This window comes from Bos grunniens, chromosome X, assembly GCF_055505025.1.
Source record: "Bos grunniens cultivar Pamir isolate PY7600 chromosome X, Bosgru_T2T1.0, whole genome shotgun sequence".
NCBI lineage: Eukaryota > Metazoa > Chordata > Mammalia > Artiodactyla > Bovidae > Bos > Bos grunniens.
The window spans coordinates 22,371,008-22,393,405 of NC_141194.1; the positions used below are offsets into that span (position 1 = coordinate 22,371,008).

Genomic DNA, 22,398 nt, shown 5'->3' on the forward strand with positions numbered 1-22,398 from the left:
GGAGAGCTGGGAGGTCACACTTTCTCTTACTAAGTAACTTACCTCTTGTCACCTTACACTTCATTGGTTGGAGCTATTTCCCTGGCCACACCTACTTCAAGACAGCTGGGAAGTCAGCCTCCCAGGAGTCAAAGGAGGAGAGGAGAACCAGTTATGGGTGAGTACTAACAATGTGTCCAAAATAACTAAATTTATTGAATACACAGCATGTACATTATTACATGTAATTTTCAAAGCTACTTATATTGTACCTACTTTTTAAAAATTACATATTTATTTTTTTATTGAGTTGGGACATGTGGTATCTTTTTGTTGCAGCATGTGAACTCTTAGTTGCAATATGTGGGATCTAGTTCCCTGACCGAGGATTGAACCCAGGTCCCCTGCATTGGGAGCATGGAGTTTTAGCTGCTGGACCAGCAGGTAAGTCTCTGTACCTGCTTTTAATATCGCCACTTTCCAGATGATAAAACTGAACAGTAAAATGTTAAATGACTCACATATAGTTTGAATTATTAAGACGATGTCTGTATTAATTTAAGGACCGGGTTTTTATTCTACCTCCCAACAATAAATAGTTATGTTGGTATTTTCCCAACTGATGGATTTCCCAATTATCAGACACATTTTAGGGAGATTGAAATGACCAAACTAACTCCCTATTTATACCTTTCCCAGCCCCCATGGTTGAGTCAGGGACCAGAGCCCTCAGGTTCAAGCCACCCTTCTGCTGACTGTGAGACTAATCTTTATGTTAGGACAGAGTGGAGCAAGAGAATACACACCACCAACAGGGTCAGCCCTGTGCAAACTCTCCTCTTCTAAGGAGTACTGTTTTGTTTTGTTCATGTGTCCAAACATCTTGCTTTCACTGTAAGTCTAAACAATATGGCCTGTGCTGGCTGTCCAACCTGGGCTTAATTCCAGGTTCTAACACTTACTAGCTATATGACTTTGGAAAAATTACTTTATGTTTCCAGATTTTTCACCTGTAAAATGAAAGTAACAATGATAATTATTATTGTTGTTAAAGCTGACATTTATTGGGTACTTGCTATATTGCTTCCACTGTGCTAAGTGCTTTAGGATGAATTATGTCATTTAATCCCCTAATCATTTCCCTGAAATAGGTACTGTTAACCTGCATATATTGTACATAAGAAATTACATAATATGCCCACAATTAAATAGCTAATAAGTGACATAAGAGTCAAACCTAGAATTCACTAACTCCAGAAGCACAGTCATTGCTTCTAAAAATTTTTATTAACATTAAAATTATATATATGTTTACTTATTTCCTCCCATTGCCCCCAGTAACTTGATTTTGTTCAGAATTTTTTTTGTTTAAATTTGTACTAGTTCAACTGTACTCAAGTCACAAGCTTAAGACCCAGTCAGGTATCCCACTGTAGCATCTTGCTTGCTTCCCATGAGCACAGTCCATTTTCTGAGTCCCTCCATCACTTATAAGGATTTTCTAGCTCTTTATCCACTGGATTGAATGTTTAGATATCTCCTGCCTTGAACATCTCCCTTTCCAACCTTTTTTTTGTTTTTATTGAAGAATAGTTGAACTACAATGTTGTATAACTTAACGTGGTACAGCAAAGTGACTCACTTATACACGTATATACATTCTTTTTCATATTCTTTTCCAATATGGCTTATCACAGGATATTAAATAGAGTTCCCTGTGGTATACAGTAGGACCTTGCTGTTTATCTATTCTGTATATACTAGATTGCATTTTCTCAACCCCAACTTCAAATCCAACCTGCTGCACTTTGCTTCCCCCTGGCAATCACTTATTTGTTCTCTATGTCTCTACTTTTGTTGGAGAAGGAAATGGCAATCCACTCCAGCATTCTTGCCTGGAAAATCCCATGGACAGAGGAGCATGCCGGGCTATAGTTCATGGGGTCGCAAGAGTTGGACATGACTTAGCGCCTAAACCACCACCACCGCTTCTGTTTCATAGATAGGTTCATTTTATCATATTTTATATTCTACATATAAGTGATATCATATGGTATTTATCTTTCTGACTTAATTCACTTGGTATTATAATCTCTAGATCCACCAATGTTGCTGAAAATGGCATTGTTTCATTCTTTTTTATGGTGGAGTAGTATTCCATTTTATACGTGCACCACATCTTCTTTGTCTGTTTATCTTTGTCTGTTTATGGGCATTTAGGTTGCTTCCATGGCTTGTTATTATGAATAGTGCTGCTGTGAACATAGGGGTGCAGGTATCTCTTTGAATTATAGTTTTGTCTGGATATATGTCCAGGGGTGGGATTGCTTGATCATTTTATAATTCTATTTTTAGTTTTGTGAGAAACCTCCATGCTGTTTTCCACAGTGGCTGCACCAACTTAGATTCCTACGAACAGTGTAGGAGGGTTCACTTTTCCCCACACCCTCCCCAGCATTTGTTATTTGTAGATTTTTTTTAATGATGACCATTCTAACTGGTGTGAGATGGTACCTCACTGTAGTTTTGGTTTGCATTTCTCTATAATAATTAGTGATGGTGAGCATCTTTTCCCTTGTCTATTGGCCATCTGTATCTTCTTTGGTAAAATGTGTCATTAGGTCTCCTGCCCACTTTACTATTGGGTTGTTGTTGTTGTTCTTGTTGTGTTTTATGAGCTGTTTATATATTTTGGAAATTGAGCCCTTCTTGGTCACATTGTTGGCAAGTATTTTCTCCCATTCTGTTGGTTGTCTTTTCATTTTACTTATGGTTCCTTTGTTGTGCAAACACTTGTAAGTTTAATTAGGTCCCATTTGTTGTCACTTTTATTTCTATTGCCTTGGAAGACAGCCCTAAGAAAACATTGGTACGGTTTATGTCAGAGAATGCTTTGCCTATTTTCTTTTCTAGGAGTTTTATAGTGTTATGTGTTATGTTTAAGTCTTTAAGCCATTTTGAGTTTATTTTTGTGTATGGTTCAAAGGTATGTTCTGACTTCATTGATTAACATTCAGCTGTTCAGCTTACCCAATGCCACTGACTGAGAGATTGTCTTTTTCCCATTGTACTATATATTCCTGCCTCCTTTGTCAAGGATTAATTGACTGTAGGTATGTGGCTTTATTTCTGGGTTTTCTTTTCTGTTCCATTGATCTCTATGTCTGTTTTTGTGCCAGTACCACACTGTTTTGATTACTGTAGCTTTGTATTTTTGTCTGAAGTCTGGGATGGTTATGTTTCCTTCTTTGTTTTTCTTCAGGATTCCTCTGGAAACTCTGAGTCTTTTATGGTCCCATATGAATTTTAGGATTATTTGTTCTAGTTCTGTGAATGGGCAATTTGACAGGTTCTATTCCCAATCTTTACTTGGCTGATTATTATGCACTCTATTGTCATTCAGTGATCTTTTCTGTTTTAAACATATCCATCCAAATAAACATTTACTAAATTCCAACTAAGAAAGATACTCGTAAATCAGAGACATATCCTGCTGTCAGTGAGCTCACACACTAGTTCAAGAGATAGGATGTGTGTAGAAATAACTATAGTGCAAGTAGGAAGTAAATTAATGCCTTAAGAGAGGCATAGATATCTGTGTGGTTGTTCAGAGAAAGAATAGTAGAGTTCTTTGAGTGCCTAAGATATACCAGATACTGTCACATGTCTTACTTCAATTCCTCATAACCCCATGAAGAAAGCATTGTCATACCTATTTTTCCAACGAAGGAAATTGAGGCACACAATTATGAAGTCATTTGCCCTAGAACATTGCACAGCTTGGACACAGTGCTTAATTGGTCTGAATACACCCCTTTTATTGAGTGCACATGTCTAATCTCCATACCCTCATCCTCTTCCATTCTGCCATTTGGTTGAAGCTATTCTAGACTTCCCAAGGAATTCAGTCTCTCCAACTTTACACCTCTTTACTTACCTTTCTCTGTTGATTTCTGATTGGAAAAGGAGAAGGAAAAAGCAGTGGGGATATGAGGGTAAGCAAGTTAATTAGAGATATTCATCCCTAGACTGTGTGAAATCCTGTTAATATTGTGATCCCATTAATTCTGAGTATTCCCCAGGGCTGGCCCAATATGAAACTAGTAAGTAGGGAAAGTTTACCTGTGGAGACTCTGATACCTGATATTTTACCCTTTTCCCACTGAAAGTGTATTACAGTGTTTGATTTGTCACTGCCTGTTTTCCAGGGCTCCCATGCTAGCTTGCCATGAGGAAAACTTATTCTTAAATGATGTTGGCCTCCTGCCCATGCAGACTATGAGTATGTGATTACCTCCCACCAGCCTTCACACAGGCTTATTTGGCATTGACTCTAGGGGGTTGAGTAGGAAAGGTAGAAATAAGGGGATGGTCTTGTAGGTTCAAAGACATCCTTTCTAAGCTTTAAGTGCTGATGATATGTTCTGTACCTTATTTGCTTCCCATGCTCCAACTTCTAGTTTTCTTGTACCTGCTTTCCCTGAATCTTAGACATATTTTGTTCTTCCTTTGTAACTACCACACATCTCCAAGTTACTGATTTTTTCCTTGGACTTTGCATGCCTAAACTGTTCCATCTTCCTTTGGAATATGCCCATGGACCATTAGTCTTAAGATGTTCGGTTGATGTCAATGATGTCAACTTAGTTTTTTGACAGACCAGGCTTTAGAGAAGTTGGAGCTTCCTAAAAGTAATTACTCTAGATTGTGGGTGTTGAAGAAAGTTCTTATTATTCTTGAGAGTCCTGTGATGGAGCAGTGAATAAATTATAAGTATTTGGAATATGCAGGCAGGTGTACAAATCTGGAAAACAACAGGGCATGGTGGTTAAGTAGGTGAACTTCTTTGTCACTCTGCATGGGATCAGATCTTGGCCCCAACATTTGATAGTGCATGGTCTTTGGAAAGTTACTTAACCTCACTATATTTTATTTATTAAACAAGAATATCAACCACAATACTGATATAATTTATCTTAGAGTGTTTCTTCCCTTTTTGAGGTGAGGAATAAATGAGATGATACATACAAACTTCTTGGGTTAGATATGGTATATGTAAGCACTCAATAAATTTTGGATATAAAGGAAAATATACTTTTCTTAAAAATATTTTTCAATTTGGTTTCCATGGGAATTGTTTTTAAAGCTCTTAAGATGTTAATTTTACTTTAGAGTTGCATGTATTGGTAACTTCAGGAAAAAGAGACAGGGATCTTAGACACTGAGACCCTTTTAAGGGTACTTTGGAGGAATTAACCATCTTCACAGCACAGCGACCCTTGAACAATGTATAATCCATGTATAACTTACAGTTGGCTTACGACATCAGGGTTCCTCAGCATCCACAGTTCAAACAACTATGGACCATGTAGTACTGTAGTATTTACTATTGAAAAATATCCACGTATAAGTGGACCCTGGGCAGTTCAAACCCACATTGTTCTAAGGTGAACTGTATCAATACAGTTGTTTATCTGAAAGCACAAAGATGCTTGAAAATATCTGCAATTTTAGTCTAAAATTGAAAAGTAAGATACTGTCTTCTGTTTTCTTGTGATATTTAAAAATATTTAGAAAACTTCAAAGTAGAGAAAAAGAGAATAGAGAAGAATAAGAGAATCAAGTGAGGTTCAACAAAGACCTATTATTTATTCAAGATTTAAATAGTGGGAAAAAAGAGAACTGCAAGAAACCAGGATGAGAATGATGAGGTCATTGCAAATTTAAAGTGGTAGGAATATTTCAAAATACTTGTGTATCAGGAAAGGAAGTGGGTTTTTTTTTTTTTTTTTTGAGGGAAGGGTATTTAAGGATCTCGTTGTTCATATAGATATATTTTCTTTATATGAAGAGATAGTGCCAAATACTTCGATTTAAATATTAAAAATGATGAATTAAAGTTTATTTTTTCTGGTAATGTGTGTCTTAGAATTTGAGCTGGAAGTGCTTTCATTCAGATGCTTGTACAATACCCATAAACTCTAAAACTTTGCTCTAGCCATCAGAGATCATAGTTGAGTGCAATTCAAATTATGAGATCACTGAAAGCACTTTAAAATGTCACTAAACTCATTTCTTGAGCTGTTGGCTATCTACTGATGAAGACAACAATAGCCTCCCAATCTTATGGTGTATGCTTCTTAGCTCAGTTATTATGATATGGTCAGAAATATTGCCTGTTATTTTGGTGATGAGGTTTTTTGAAACATGAATTAATATTCTCACTTAATACATGGTAGAATTTCACTCCTGACTGTTTGGAATGCAATTTATTTAAACAATATCTTGAACTTTTTATTTTGTATTGGAGTATAGCTGATTATGGAGTAGGCAATGGCGCCCCACTCCAGTACTTTTGCCTAGAAAATCCCATGGGCGGAGGAGCCTGGTAGGCTGTAGTCCATGGGGTCGCTAGAGTTGGACATGACTGAGCGACTTCACTTTCACTTTTCACTTTCATGCACTGGAGAAGGAAATGGCAACCCACTCCAGTGTTCTTGCCTGGAGAATCCCAGGGACGGGAAGCCTGGTGGGCTGCCGTCTATGGGGTCGCACAGAGTCGGACACGACTGAAGCGACTTAGCAGCAGCAGCAGCATAGCTGATTAACAGTGTTGTGATAGTTTCAGGTGAACAGGGAAGGGACTCAGCCATACATATACATGTATCCATTCTCCCCCTAACCCCCATCCCCTCCTGGATGCCACATAACATGGAGCAGAGTTCTATGTGCCATACAGTAAGTAGGTCCTTGCTGGTTATCCAATTTACTATGTCTATCCAAAACTCCTTATCTATCCCTTCCCCCTAGGAACTGTGAGTTTGTTCTCTAAGTCTGTGCTGTCCCTTTTCATAATTGTTCTGCCTTTATTAATTACAGATATGTAATTATTAATAAAAAGGACAGCACAGAGTCAGAGAATGAACTTGAGTTTCATAGGCTTCCCTGGTGGCTCAGATGGTAAAGAATCTGCCTGCAATGTGGGGAACCTGGGTTCGATCCTTGGGTCGAAAAGTTTCCCTGGAGAAGGGATAGGCTACTCACTCCAGTATTCTTGGGCTTCCCCAGTGACTCAGATAGTAAAGAATCCGCCTGCAATGTGGGAGACCTGGGTTCAATTCCTGAGTCAGAAAGATCCCCTGGAGGAGGGCATGGCAACCCTTTCCAGTATACTTGCCTGGAGAATTCTATGGACAGAGGAGCCCAGTGGGCTACAGTCCATGGGGTCACAAAGAGTCGGACACGACTAAACACAACACAGCAAACTTATGAAATGTGTCCTTTTACATATTATAATATACTTCAGTATAAATTTTAGGAAGGAGAAAATCTCTTGATCACCAGTTTACAAATTTTTTTTCCCTAATTTTATTTTATTTTTAAACTTTACATAATTGTATTAGTTTTGCCAAATATCAAAATGAATCCGCCACAGGTATACATGTGTTCCCCATCCTGAACCCTCCTCCCTCCTCCCTCCCCATACCATCCCTCTGGGTCGTCCCAGTGCACTAGCTTTTGATATCCTAAAACATAATGAAGAACTTCCTGTTCAGAGGAAAACAAAACAAATTTTAGAATTGAGATCTAGAACAGACTTTGATGGTACCTTACACATTATACATAGTTGCTGAATAAATGTGTGTTGTTGAATCAATATGGTTTATTCTATTGTTGCAATTGCTTTAAAGCATAATGTTAACACTTCATAAGAAGTATTCACACTAAAACTAGGCATACCAAATCATGCTTAATAAAACTTAAAGGTTTTCCCTTGGACCATTGAGTGGTGCCTAATGTATCATTCTTTAAAACATGGAAGGCCGATAATGCCTGTTAAAATGCGTATGTTCAATTTCAAAGGACATTGCTAACTCCCTGCTTTACCTCTATTAGTACTTTCTATTTGGCTTCAGTCCTCCTTTTAAATGGTATTCATTGAATTTATCAAAGACAGTAATTTGTTTATCATTACAATAATGCATTGCCCGAACAGATTGGTAGCTTGATATTGTTGTGTTTTATTTAACCATGAGGTATATGTCTTTTATAGTGAATGAATAGTTTATTTCACTTAGGAAATATTTATTTTAGCAAATGTTATTTAAGGATGAGAGAGATTAATTTTAAATGCTGCAGATTTTGTTCTAAACAAATGGCTAAGTTTTTGAGCGAGGCCTGAGGGTAAAAATAGTATCTTATATGTACAGAAAGTTTTTAAAAAATTTAAAGTTTATATACAAATAAAGCACCCAATCACTGGAATACAATTTGATTGTCAGCTTTCAATTTAAGGATTAGTTAAGGTTTTTTTGAGGTTTAGCAGACTCTGTGTAGGTGTGTCCTTGGATGGATTCCATCAAAGTCTCATAATTGTGAAATGTTTGTGTTTTGATACTTTTTGTGGCTAACAGCACTAATCTATTTTATATTTATAATATTTTATATGGAAATATTTTATGCCTCATTTAAATACTAACCATAGATAAAGGTATGTGTGTGTGTGTGTATGATATATATATAAGTACACACATATGTATACAAAAATACAGTTTTTCTCATATTGACCAAGTAAATGTTTTTACTGAATGTTTTGTTTTCAACCCTTATTTCAGCATTGCATAGAAAAACATTTTTTTATTGGTGTATAATTGCTTCACAATGTTCTGTTAGTTTCTGCTATACAACATGAATCAGCTATTGTTTTTGTTGTTCATTTGCTCAGTCGTGTCCAACTCTTTGCAACCCCATGAACTGCAGCTCGCCAGCCTTCCTTGTTGTTCACTGTCTCCCAGAGTTTGCTCAGACTCATGTCCATTGAGTTGATGATGCCATCCAACCATCTCATCCTCTGTTGCCCCCTTCTCCTACTCTCAATCTTTCCCAGTATCAGGGTCTTTTCCAATGAGTCGGCTCCTCACATCAATTGGCTAAAGTATTGGACCTTCAGCATCAGTCCTTCCAATGAATATTCAGAGTTGATTTCCTTCAGGATTGACTGGTTGGATCTCCTTGCAGTCCAAGGGACTCTAAAGAGTCTTCTCTAATGCCACAGTTTGAAAGCATCAGTTTGTCAGCGCTCAGCCTACTTTATGGTCCAACTCTCACATCCTACATGACTACTGGGAAAGCCATAGCTTTGACTATCAGCTATATGTGTACATATATCCCCTCCCTCTCAGACCTCCCTCCCACTCCCTCCCCACCCACCCTCTAGGTCATCACAGAGCACAGAGCTGAGCTCCCTGTGCTATATAGCAACTTCCTACTAGCTCTCTATCTTATACATGGTAGTAAATATACGTCAGTGCTACTCTCTTAATTCCCTTCCTCAAGTCCCACCCTTCCCTTCCCCCCACCCCACATCTAAAGTCTGTCACTACATCTGCATCTCTATTCCTGAAATTGAAAAAAGTATTTTCTGCCATCTTTTATGTTCAAATATAATTTATGTATTTTCTTCAAATCTAACTTACATGTGTCACCCTTTTGAATATTTTCTATTTCCCTGACTTGGAGGGGGCTCAGTTTTTTCCCCTTTTTTCTTAGAACTCTAACTCCATTTTCCCCATGAGCATCTCTCTGATAAAGGCTCATAGGCCCTCTTTAGATGCAGCCCCAGTGAAAAGTCTTGAGCTTGTTCTATATTATGAGAATGTCTTCTGTACCAATCCCAGGTGGCTCTAGAAGTCTTTGCTGAGGGAGGCTCTGGAGGGATGAGCTAGGGTTAAAAATCTAGTTGCACTTTAAAGACATGAAGCACCAGCATCAGAAAAAGTACACCAGGGAAAGCAGAATAAATGAGGGTTGCAAGGAAGTAAAAGTTACAGGGGTTGAGACTTGGGCTACTGAGGTTTTCAAATGCAAACCTAGAAGTATTGGAACTCAGAGGATTGGGGCATTTTGGCAGAAAGGAATGAAGAAAAATGAATTTGAAACAACTCATGACTGATGACTATTTTTTGAAGGCACATTATAAGGAATATATAAAAGAAAGGGGTGTTGAATTATGTAAAAATTAGATTTTAGAAAGTACTGCTCTTTTAGTAACATGGAAACTTACATGACCATATGTAAAATAGATAGCCAATGGGAATTTGCTGTATGGCTCAGGAAACTCGAACAGGGGCTCTGTATCAACCTAGAGGGGTGGGATGAGGAGGGAGATGGGAGGGAGGTCCAAAAGGGAGGGAATATGTGTACACCTATGACTGATTCATGCTGAGGTTTGGCAGAAAACAAAATTCTGTAAAGCAATTATCCTTCAATTAAAATATAAATTAAAAATAATATTTATAAAAAAGTACTACTCTTTTTAGTAATAGAAATCAAGTCAATCAAGTTCAGCAGAGAAGCTGGCATGTTTTTCAGTGCATCATGGATCAGAAACAATTTTAAAAAGTAAGTTGGATAGCTGTACATGGTCTTCATCATGGTCATCTTATATAGGGTCCAAGCAACAGGCAGTTTTCAAGTATTAGAGAATATCTAAATTAAATATAGACTAGCTCCTCATGTTGCATTTATAATGATGATTAGTTAAAATGCGTAGGTATTTTGAAACATCACTTTAGAACTTAACCTGCTCTAACCTGTCCTCCATCTTGTCATGAGAAGACTCACTCAGTTCTTCATATCCTCTTCCCACAAGCAGGTGGGACTTTTGGTTACAATTTATGATCAGTTCTTACAATGATACGCATCTTAATGCTTGCTCTCTATTAATGTACAGGAAATGAAGGGAACTGCTTTCTCCAGGTTCAGCACTTTGATATGTTTCCAAAGAAAATAGCACATTTTCAAGATCTCCTCTCAGAGTGATCCTTAGTGCTGTAGTTAAATGAAAATTATGATCACGATGCTTAGTAAAAACCAAGCAATAATAATAATACCTATAATGAAATTTACATACTTGATACTTGATTTTTAAATTTACTTCTGTTTCTTGCTTCAGTTGTGTCCAACTCTTTGTGATCCCATGGACTGTAGCCCACCAGGCTCCTCTGTCCATGGGACTCTCTCTAGGCAAGAATACTGGAGTGGGTTGCCATTTCCTTCTCCAGGGGATCTTCCTGACCCAGGGATCGAACCTGCATCTCTTATGTCTCTTGCATTGGCAGGTGGGTTCTTTGCCACTAGCGGCACCTGGGAAGCCCCAATAATGAAATTTACATACTTGATATTTGATTTTTAAATTTCCTTCTGTTTCTCCTATGTTTTTTGTTTAAGAATTATACTTTGGCAGATCTTCCATTATCCCTCATCAAGGTCACCAATTGTTTATGTTTTATTTTGCCCCCCTTTACTTTATCGTTCCCTCTTTCTGTAAGTGTATGCATATATGTATAGGTATGCGTTATTTTCTGAATTTGGTTAAAGTGCTATCTCCCAGAATTCATAAATATAAAGTAACTGCATTTTTCTTTGTAATTCATAAGTAATTTGTGGAGTGATGCATTGAAGCTATAGAAATATCCTCTCTTTCATCACGTTATATCCATTAATTTCATTTCTCATTGATGACATTCTAACTGCATTATTCCTTTACATCTATTAGTTGGCATTCTATTGTACTATGAGGAAGAGCTTTTCCTTCTCCATTTGTTTATTTGCTCATTCATTATATTAATTTGCAAACATAGATTCTTATTTTCTTCAATGGGTTATAATCTTTTACTGTTATTGTTTATTTTAATGCTCAAATTTCCTCAGATTTGGCTTGTGTGAGTACCTTCTGGTTGGCTATTGCGTGCTTTAATGTGTTCTCATGATTTTTTAAGCATTTCATTATTCTGGGGGGCTCTTTGGTGGCTCAGTGATAAAAAACAACAACAACAACAACAACATCTGCCTGCCAATGCAGGAAACACAGGTTTGATCCCTGGGTCAGGAAGATCCCCTGGAGGAGGAAACGGCTAACCACTCCAGTATTCTTGCCTGGGAAATCCCATGGACAGAGGAGCCTGATGGGCTACAGTCTATAGGTTCACAAAGAGTCTGACACGACTTAGTGACTAAACAACAAGAATTATTTTTTGGCATAATCTCAGTGCTGGTGTCAGCCAGTTTTCTAAGGAGTTATATTTCCTTTTAGTGGAAAACAGTATTCAGAAACCAAGATCTAGGTGCTAGATGGTCCTGTTGCTGGAGAGCTATTTTCTTTTTCAGTGGCCTGAACTAGGAAAGACACACATTTACCTGACAACTTCAATTCCCTATAACAGTCTTCTCTTTCCATCTTTGTATCTCTCTTCTCAACAATGAAAAATCTTTCACCTAATATCTTTAGTATACTTATTTGTTCACACCTGAGATTCAAAAGTTGTTTCAGAATTGCTAACCCATGCCATCTATGGGGTCGCACAGAGTCGGACACGACTGAAGTGATTTAGCAGCAGCAGCAGCCAGTACAAAAAGAAAACCTACTAACTAGAGTTCAGCACTTGTTTACAGTTCCTCATTGAGGCTATATTTACACACAGTGAAATGTTCAGTTATGAAGGGTATAGTTCAGTTATGAAGGGTAAGTTTGTATGAATGTATACAATTCTGTAATGATTCACCTATTCAATAAATAGGAGAGTTCCTTGATCCCAGAGAGTTTCCTCGTACCCACTTATAGTCAACCAACAATACTTCAGCTCAGTTCAGTTCAGTTCAGTTGCTCAGTTGGGTCTGACTCTTTGTGACCCCATGGACTGCAGCACACCAGGCTTCCCTGTCCATCAACAACTCCCAGAGCTCGCTCAAACTCATGTCCATCGAGTTGGTGATGCCATCCAACCATCTCATCCTCTGTTGTCCCCTTCTCCCGCCTTCAATCTTTCCCAGCATCAGGGTCTTTTCCAATGAGTCAGTTCTTTACATCAGGTGACCAAAGTCACACAATACTTCATTGGCAACTAATTTTTTTAATTCTGTCACCATACATTACTTTTACTTATTCCTTGAACATCCTAGAAATGGAATCATTTAGAATATACTCTGTTGTGTCTGACTTCTTTCACTTAACATAGCCTACTTGAGATTCATTATTGTTATTGTATATCCCTAGTTCACTGTTTTGTAATTACATACCTCCATTTCATGGATATGTCATAATTTGTTTTTCTTGTTGATGGACATTTTGGTTTTATCTCAATTTTACCTATCATAGATAAGGTGTATAGACATTCTTGTTCAAATATACAGTATGTCTTTAGCTATTTTAGTGGCTGATCTAGAGATTACAGTATACATCTTTAAGTTACCACAGGCAAAATTCAAATAGTATTTTAGTACTTCACAAGAAGTCTAAGGACCGTACTACACCTTTGCAACTCCATTTACACCTACTAATGTTTTGTTGTCTTATATTTTTCTGATACTTCTATGAAACTCACAATTACTTTTTCTATTTTGATTTAAACACTCATAGGTCTATTAAATAAATTTAAGAAAAATGGCACGAACAAGTTATCATTTGTATTTGCCCAGATATTAACCTCTGATGCTACCTTTATTTCCTTTACATTTCGGTTTTTACGATATACTTTCTCTTTAGGTTGAAGAAATACTGTTGAGCATTTTTTAAAATAATTCAGGTCTTTTAAAAATTTTTTAAAAGAATGATTTTATTTCACCTTCATTTTAAAGGGTATTTTCAGTGTATACAAAATTGTGGAATAAAAGTTATTTTGTTTTCCTCCTAGGGCAATTTAAATATGACATCTAGCCTCCATTAATGAGAACTTAGTCATCATTCATATTAATTGTGCCCCTGTATGTGTAATGTTTTGGCTCCTTTTCTGTCTGCATTAAAATTTTCTGTTGATGTTTGGTTTTCAGAAGTTTGACTGGCATGTTTTTCTTTGTGTTATCCTGCTTTGGGTTTTCTGGGCCTCTTGAGTTTATAAGTGAATATTTCTCATAAAATTCATAAAAAATTGACCATTTTAAACTTTTTTTCTGCCTCATTCTCTCATAATATTCTTTTCTAAGATACTAATTGCATATATCTTAGACCATTTACTACTGTCCCACAAATCACTGAGTCTCTTTTGGTTTTTCAGTGTATTTTCTTCCTGTTTACTTGACTAGGTGATTGCTATTGATCTAACTTCAAGTTTACGGAATCCTTCTTTGCTTTTCCAATCTCTTTTTAAGCCCATCCACTGAATTTTTCATTTAAGATATTGTTTTCCCTTACAGACTTTCTATTTGGTCCTTTAAAAAGAAAGCAAACTTCAATTTCTCTCCTGACATTTCTCATCAGTGTGCTCATTATGACCATAGTTTTTCTTTAAGTATTTGAATGTATTTCTAATAGCTGATCTTTGCTTGCTAATTCCATTACCTGGGTCATTTCCAGGTTGATTTCTGTTGACTGCCTCTCTTCTTGAACATGAGTCACATTTCAGTGTTTCACATCTAATAAATTTTGATTCTTTAGTAGACCTGTTCAGACATGTCTGACTCTTTGTGACCTCATAGACTAGCCTTCCAGGTGCCTCTGTCCATGGGACTTCCCACGCAAGAATACTGGAGTGGGTTGTCATTTCCTCCTCCAGGGGATCTTCCCAACCCAGGGATCGAACCTGCATCTTTTGTGTTTCCTGGAAGCTAGTGCCAGCTGGAAAGCCTGTATTAGTAGACAGCATGAGTTATATATTAGAGACTCTGAAGGGTGTTTTCTTTCCCAGAACAGTGTCAATTTTCTTGTAGCAGGCAGTTACCTTTGTTGGACTCAAACCCTGTCTTGCCTGAAATGGACAGCAGCTGAAGTCTTTGTTCAATTAGTTTAGCCTTCCATATGTTGCTCCTCGAGTCTCCCATGCACATGATAGTCTGAAGGTCAGCCAAGTATTTGAATGGTGTTTCCATGCAGATTTTGGAGCTCCCTTCTATTTGGCTTTCTTTTCTGGAAATTTTCTCTTTAATTTCCAGCCATCCAGGCAGCCTCAAACTTTGTCTTGTGACTCCTCAAGCCAGTTAAGACTATTTTCATTGTACAGACTGAAAAGTGCCCTTAGGTAGAAAGGTGCTTAATTGTTCACAAAGTGAGATGTGAGAGTCCCTTGTTTCAAGATCCAAACTATCATCACTTTCTGCCTGGTGCATACTTGCTCTCCCTATGATCCTTTAAAAGGGAGTATTTGCAATGCTAATGGAAAAAAAATAGAGGTGGTGAGATTAGTTATCTGTTAACTTATATGCCAGTCAAATGAAGTTTGTGATAAAGTTTCCAAGACACTGAAAATGATATTTGAACTTAGAAAATCAAACTGTGAGTTATCTGTGGCAGTAAATCAGAGGCTGTCATTACAGGTGAAATTTTAGGTTAGAAAAATACAAAATTAATATTCTGTTATTCTGTTTATTTTTAAAGATGGAAATTATTATGTACATGAGATTAGTACCTGTGAATGGTGTACATTTGAACACATTTCAGTTGTACTGATTGAACTATTAAATTAACAACAGAGATCGGTAATCTTTATTATTTTTTTGAACTGTTTCTACTGAATATAAATTGTACACAATATCTAATAATTATCTATAGTACTTGCTGTGTCCAAACAAAAATACAAATTACATTTCTCCAGCGATATGGTTTACATCTAATTCAAATTGATGTGTAAAGCAGCACAACACATATATCAGGAACAGGTAAAGCTCAGAGATTCATGGCTCTACTATGGGGTTTTAAGAAACATATTTTATTCCTTTAATTGACATGGATAAAGGGAGAAACATTCAGATTTATTCATTATTCATGTATACCTGTGATGGATTCATTTTGATGTTTGGCAAAACTAATACAATTATGTAAAGTTTAAAAATAAAATAAAAAAAATTGCATATCTGAGAGGCATTTGAAAACTTACCATCGATTTAACCTCAGAGCCCCTGCCTTTTATTATCATTTTTTTCTAATTAGAATGCCGAGTCCTGACTAGGAAAGTGAAACAAAATTGGCAAGATCCAAGTTGTGGTTCAAATATAGTTGTATTAATTCACATAACCATTTACCAAACACAGTTATTGGGAGAATTTATGCTTGTAAATACTCTGTATTAGTCAGCAGATGGCATGCATTGTACATTAACCATTCCACCCTGTTATCGCACGTACTACAGAAGAGAAAGCATCTGGTTTTCTCAAAAAGACACATTATTCCCTCATTTGCAGTTTAGTGTTAATTTGTGAACTATTTACTGATAATCAAAGAAGGTGATATTTCATCTTCATTTAGTTTGTGTAGCAGATTCAGTCGAGTCTAAGATGGGGTAAAAATACACGAGCAGTTCCGTAGCAAGCTTCAGCATCTAGAAAAAAACGATCCTGAGCAGTTGTTTTCCTGCTTTGGCTGGAGGCTTGCACAGGAGGAAGAAGCCTTTTGGATGCAGTTTCTGAGTGTCTTCCATGAATTTCAGAAATATAAAAACCATTCCCTGCTGTGTATGAATAACCACATAAATTCAAAATCCAGGAAACAAATCCACAAAAACAGACAACTAAATTTACTTCTAAGTCCTCTATTTAAGCTAACACTAGAATAGCCTAATTGGAAAATCTCTGTGTATAAAAGTATGCACGTGTTCACAGGCTTCCCTTTGAGTGGTTTCAAAGAAGAATTTGGCTGGTAATGCTCTAACCTAGCATATTTCTTGTTGAACTGATAGCCATCTGTCAGCCTGGCCTGATGCCAATTCCCAAGGCATTGGGTCACTCTTTGCAGGGTCTGAATTATGTCTGTTAAAGTTCAGGGAGATAAGGTCCACAATATATAAGAGATTGAACAAGGAGAGAAACAGAAACAGGAAATGCACACACCTCACCAGGCAAAATGGGAGAACAGACATTTGCCTCTCTTCATACTAGTTTTTTTCTGTGTTAAATATAGAATGACTCTCAGGTTGGGATTGATGCCCTTTTAACCTTGAACTTGCTTGAAGTCCTGTTATATTGGGGAAACACGAATAACTACATAATGTTGAAGTCCCTTATTCCTAAAGATATATACTAATAAAGAACCATTGAGAAGGGAGTCAAAACCAAAAGTAAAATGAAACTTAACATTTTTCTTTAGATTCCAGAAAAAAAGTGAAATATATTCTCCTGAGGAAATAGCACATCTCTCTCTCTCTCTCTTAGTAATTGTAACCCTTAGCAGTTTAGATCTGTGTTTCATTTCAAGAGATATTTCCATTTTCAAAGAAGAGTAAGATATTTCAAATGAAAAACATTACTTTGGTGCTAAAGGACTTTGGGGTTTGATTTATTCAGTGTCTGTGTTTAGAGTTGTAGATCAAGGACATTAATGAAAATGTTACTTATTCAACTTTTTGATAGGCTTCAGAAGACTTTAGAAATGTTAAATGATCAGCTGAGGAGAAAAAGTGTCTTGATTTTACTGTGTAGGTAGGAGCCTGGCTCTGCACGTGGGAGTTCTGAGTGGGATTCGCTGCTGGCTTCCAAATAAGCTAAAAGTAGCTCAGTGGTGGCTGTTAGTGATAGATGACTGTATTTTGCTGCCCATTTCTTCCATACTGTGGACTGTGGGGAGCATTTTGTTGGGATGGGTATTCCCCTTTTATCAATTTCTTAAGGAAAACTGGGGACTATAGAGATGAGACGATATATATGAAATGGGCAAAACTGTAGCTGTTCCACATACTTAAAAGAACTGGGAGAAGTCTGTGTTGTACAATGAGGTCTCTACACTGCAGGGTTATGTCCTGAGTCTGTCTTTGGTGATTGGCTTGCATTCCAAGTTTCCTCTGGCCTGAGGCTGCACTGATTCAACAGCTTGAGAAGAAAGTATGTCCGTATTTTGAACGAATTTGTCCCATACAGGTGCCTTGAGGTTATTGGCTCTTTCAGGAAAACCTGTTTTCATTGGCAAGTACACTGACATGGGAGAAAAAAGGCACCATTTCCTTTTCTGAATGACAGGAAATGGATGCCATAAGCGATGTGAGTCTGCTTTATTGTAATGACAAGAGATATACAAATCAGATTGTCACTCATGCTTGGTGGATGGAGGTGACCTGAGGCCACAGGCGGTCATTAGACCCAGAGGTGCCTCATACTCCAGGCTTTGGCATCAGGCCATATTATACTCTGAAGCCAGCTGGCTGGCCATTAGGGAAAACCAAGGCAACTTCAGCTAATTAGGGGTTAAAATATGGCCATGTAAAAAATGCAGAAAAACACAGCAGCGTCTTTTCTAACTAAATATAATCTTTCTGATTATTAGAGAATCAACAAACACCAGATGCATGACCTCACTCCTCATTTCTCACATTCTCCCTTATCTCTACTGGCCTTGGTACCCCCGCCTGCTCAGCAAGGCACGAGGCAGCATATAATCATGTCACTCTTGTCACCAAGTCTCCTTCTCAATGAAATTCAGGTGTCTAAATAGAAAGGAGTGATGGCAGATTTTTCCCCTTCTTTCAGCAGAAAGCCAAGGAAATGCTTTCAGAAGATGAAAACTACACTTTTGTGTCATCACAAATCATCTGTATAACACTTGGTGCACAAATATTGAACCTCTTTGTGTCAGCTGTTTATTGCTTGGGTTAGGACAGGAATACATTTTCTATGTCAATACTTGATTAGGTGAAAAATTCCCTGCAAGTAGAAGCTGAGTTACTTGTGCAGAAATGGGCTGTACTGAAGACAAAACAGAAGCCCTTGTGAGATAATTAATATTATTTGTTTGAGAAAAATTGGTATTTCATAACAAAATGATATTAACAGACTTGAAGTTCATATTTAATAGGCTTTCCAAAAACTTCAAATCATTTAAATCATCACTTAGACAATAGGCCTGTGGATCAAAGGTGGATCAAGAAATATTAACAGACGAAAATACAAATGTTACAATAAAATTAATGCTCACCTACTGTGCATGCACCAGGCATATTTCCCTGCTGTGAAAACTCTGTCTGAACTATCCCAATCATGCAACTTATTCCCATTTTAGAGATGATTAACCCGAAAGCAGAATCTGATTCAAATTTGGGAATCCCTAGTTCGACCCCAGGTACTGTCTTTAGTATCCAAACCAGGTATATGTTTGTCCACATTTATGTCTGTCTTTACCATGCAGCCTTTGCTAGTATCCTAAATCCAATTTATGTGTTTATATGATTTAAAAGTTGAGGTCAGTGTGCAGCCTTGATTGAATTTTCCATCTCTGTGATCACTGTCATTGCTTAATTTACTGCTAGAGCTGGTAAAATATCTACCAGGACACCTGCTGGAATGTTGCCATTGGAATGTACTAGTATTGTTCCCAACTGCTCAGAAAAATATATTGTTTGCTTTACTCTGGAACCTTAAGGCAATGGTGTGAGTTTATTTACACATAAATAAAACTGCCATACTGCATTCCACATTTGGTCTTAAGAAGGCTGGCAGGTGACAGCATCTTGACAATAAGGGAATTAGTATTGATGGGTGACTGTCTTTGAAATATGGGACTTTTACTGAATTTTTTACTTAAAATCAACAAAATGCACACCATTAAAAATTGATAATTAGGTCATACAAACGTCAAATACCATAGTTTCCATCCTGTTTTCACAGCTCTGCCTGCCGGGCTGACATCTGTTCCACATCAGAACACCTACACTCTGAAGTGATGTGTCACAGAAGACCCGTGGCATATTAAGAAATGAGTAATGAAAACCTTTAGAGTGTGTGGGAAGTTTTGGATCACTGACCTGGAGGGCCAGATATAGTATAGAGGTGTGAAGCTTCCTTTAAATTAAAGAATCCATAAAGTGTGAGAATTTGCAAGAATGTCTTCATAGTGACATTCTTCTTCCCTCTTGGATTGGTTGAGTTCAGGTAGAGACAGACTTTAAAATTACCAAGGCAGTCTCTACATAAAAACCAAAGGTCAATATGAAGTGTGCTTTAGCTTGGCATTCACATTCTCCTATCTTTTGCTACTGTTATTGTTAGCAGGAAGAGCATAATGCAGGGGTCCCCAGCCTCCAGGATCTAATGCCTGAAGGTCTGAGGTGGAGCTGATGTAATAATAATAAATGCACAATAAATGTAATGTGCCTGAATCATCCTGAAACCACTCCCCCCATCCCCATCCATGGAAAAATTGTCTTCCACGAAACCCATCCTGGGTGCCAGAAAGGTTGGGGGCCTCTGGCATAATATACCCACTTAAAAAGTGGTAAGTTTTTAGGCACCAGATTTCCTTTCTGCTCTACCATATTTATACCATTTATTTTTTCCAAACCTAACAAGGCCAGTCTTGCTGCCTTCTCTGTCATGCTGCTCCCATTTGTCTGACGTGCCCCACCCACTGTCCCACTCCCTCCTCCTTTCCATCTGTTAAAATGTCCCCAATCTTCAAAAGCCATTTCTCCTAAAGAGCCTTTGCAGATGTCTGTACAGGCTATGTATGTTCACTTTTTCCTACTTTGATCTCTCATATGGACAAATGATCTGTATATCTGTATAATGACGCACCTAGTATTTTTGCCTTTGTCAGTATGGTTCCTAGATTCTATGATCTCTATCTCTTTTTTTTCCTGAAAATTAAGGTGATTTTCTTTTTCTTAACTAATACAATATTGTAAAGTTTAAAAATAAAATAAAATTTAAAAAAAAAGGTCTCAAAAAGTTCCATTTGCGGGGTTTGCCAGTTCTTTCTGTGCTCTGCGAATTTTTTATGTATCCTGTGTGAATTGAACTCATTCTCTCTTATCTTATCACCTCTTGTGTACTTCAAATATCTCTGGACCATGTTTGTTTTATTCTTTTTAGTTTGAAAATCATGGTCCTTGATAGCAAAGATTCAATCAAAATAAATGTTGAGAGGTTCCGCATTCTCAGATAAAACCACTGACTTCCAGACACCACGCTTTTTTCTGGATTCATAGAGTCTTCTTTCTTGCCCCAGGTATTATAAGTTGAACAAATTTTGAGCTTTAACTTTCCCAGATAGCTTTTATCCTTTAGGATGAACCTTCTGTTTGTAATCTCCAGCCAACACATCACAGTGCCTTTTACCCTGAATTTTCTAGAAACTATTCTCATGTCCTATAGCCCATTTCCCAGGTGGTGCTAGTGGTCAAGAACCCCGCTGCCAATGCAGGAGATGTAAGAGACTCAGGCTCAATCCCTGGGTTGGGAATCAGCTGGAGGAGGGCATGGCAACCTACTTGAGTATTCTTGCCTAGAGAATCCCATGGACAGAAGAGCCTGGTGGGCTACAGTCCAGAGAGTCAGACACGACAGAAGTGACTTAGCACGCAGCACACATAGCCTATTTCAGGCTCAGTACATTCCTTTAATTTCAGTTGGAAATTTTCATCTGATCCATCGCTTTCTCCCAGTTTTATCTCTTCTACTTTACCCTCAATTTTCTAGTGAATGGAAATGAGCATGTTTGCATGCTGTCTCTTCAATTGGCAGAGCAATGGAATTATCAACACTGAAAGTCATGAATTTATTGTATAATCTCCACTTAACGGAATGTGACTTCTAGCAGATGACCAGATGCTGCTGCTGTGTTGGGTCCCTTGACAGTTTCAAATTGGGCATTAATGACAGACTGTCTTTGTTCCCACTTGGAGGTCAAGGGAAATCACATTAAGGATTAGATTTCAGTCCATTCCTTCTCTTCAAGAATCATCTCCGTTCCTCTGTCAGGTCTGGTCTCCTCTGCCTTGTCTACTTTTTTTCTCTGCACTAAATGTTTCCTTGGCCTAAAACATACTCAGAAACTATTACATCTGGAGCACATGTCCCATGATAAGCAGTGTCCAACTTCTCTCCTCCCTTCTCAACCAAGCTTCCTCATGAAATATTTTACATTTACTATCTTTGCAGTTTCTCAGTTACTAATTTGTTCCTCACTCAAAGAAGGGTGGCTTTTGTTCTTAGGTTTCTTAGAAATATGTCCCAACACATCACTGAATCCAATGACTTTTCTACTGTTTCCTCTTTAAAAGTTTCCTTCTCAGATTTCTGTGAGAGTACTCATCTTGGTTTTCTTTGTATATATCTGCCAGTGATTGTATTTCCCAATGTGAGTTTTTTTCCTCTGAGTAAGCTCAATTTTAAGTATCCCTCCGGCCAAATCCTATCTTGTAGATACTGCCTAAATCCTCTGTATTCATCCTGTGTTTTTTTCCTGGGTTACCTCCCCCTGACACATGGCTTCAGCTCCTTCCTAAATGCTGTTGAATTCCTCATGAATCTTCTAATCTAGAATTCATCCCTGAGTTCCAGATATCCATAGCCACTGTCTATTGGCTTTGCCTCTTCCAGAGGTTCCACAGATTGCTAAAGACAGAATCCGAAGAGTTTGGTTATTCACTGCCCTGAAGGTCCCCTTTCCCAGTCGTAATCTCTTGACTGTCATGCTGTCTAGTTTTAGATCTTTGCCTCCCCTCCAGC

General features: G+C 37.6%; 1 long non-coding RNA gene across 6 annotated transcripts in view; it reads left to right on the forward strand.

Moving 5' to 3' along the window:
• LOC147339927 (uncharacterized) overlaps positions 1-22,398 on the forward strand; it is a 550,381-nt gene that overhangs the window by 462,446 nt on the left and 65,537 nt on the right. For 5 of the 6 annotated variants that reach the window (XR_015158508.1, XR_015158507.1, XR_015158509.1 and 2 more), the window contains 2 exons: positions 74-157; positions 319-423. This is a non-coding gene — a long non-coding RNA (uncharacterized LOC147339927). Of the gene's footprint in view, positions 1-65; positions 158-318; positions 424-22,398 lie in introns of all 6 variants that reach the window. The other variant, XR_015158506.1, reaches the window with a different exon arrangement.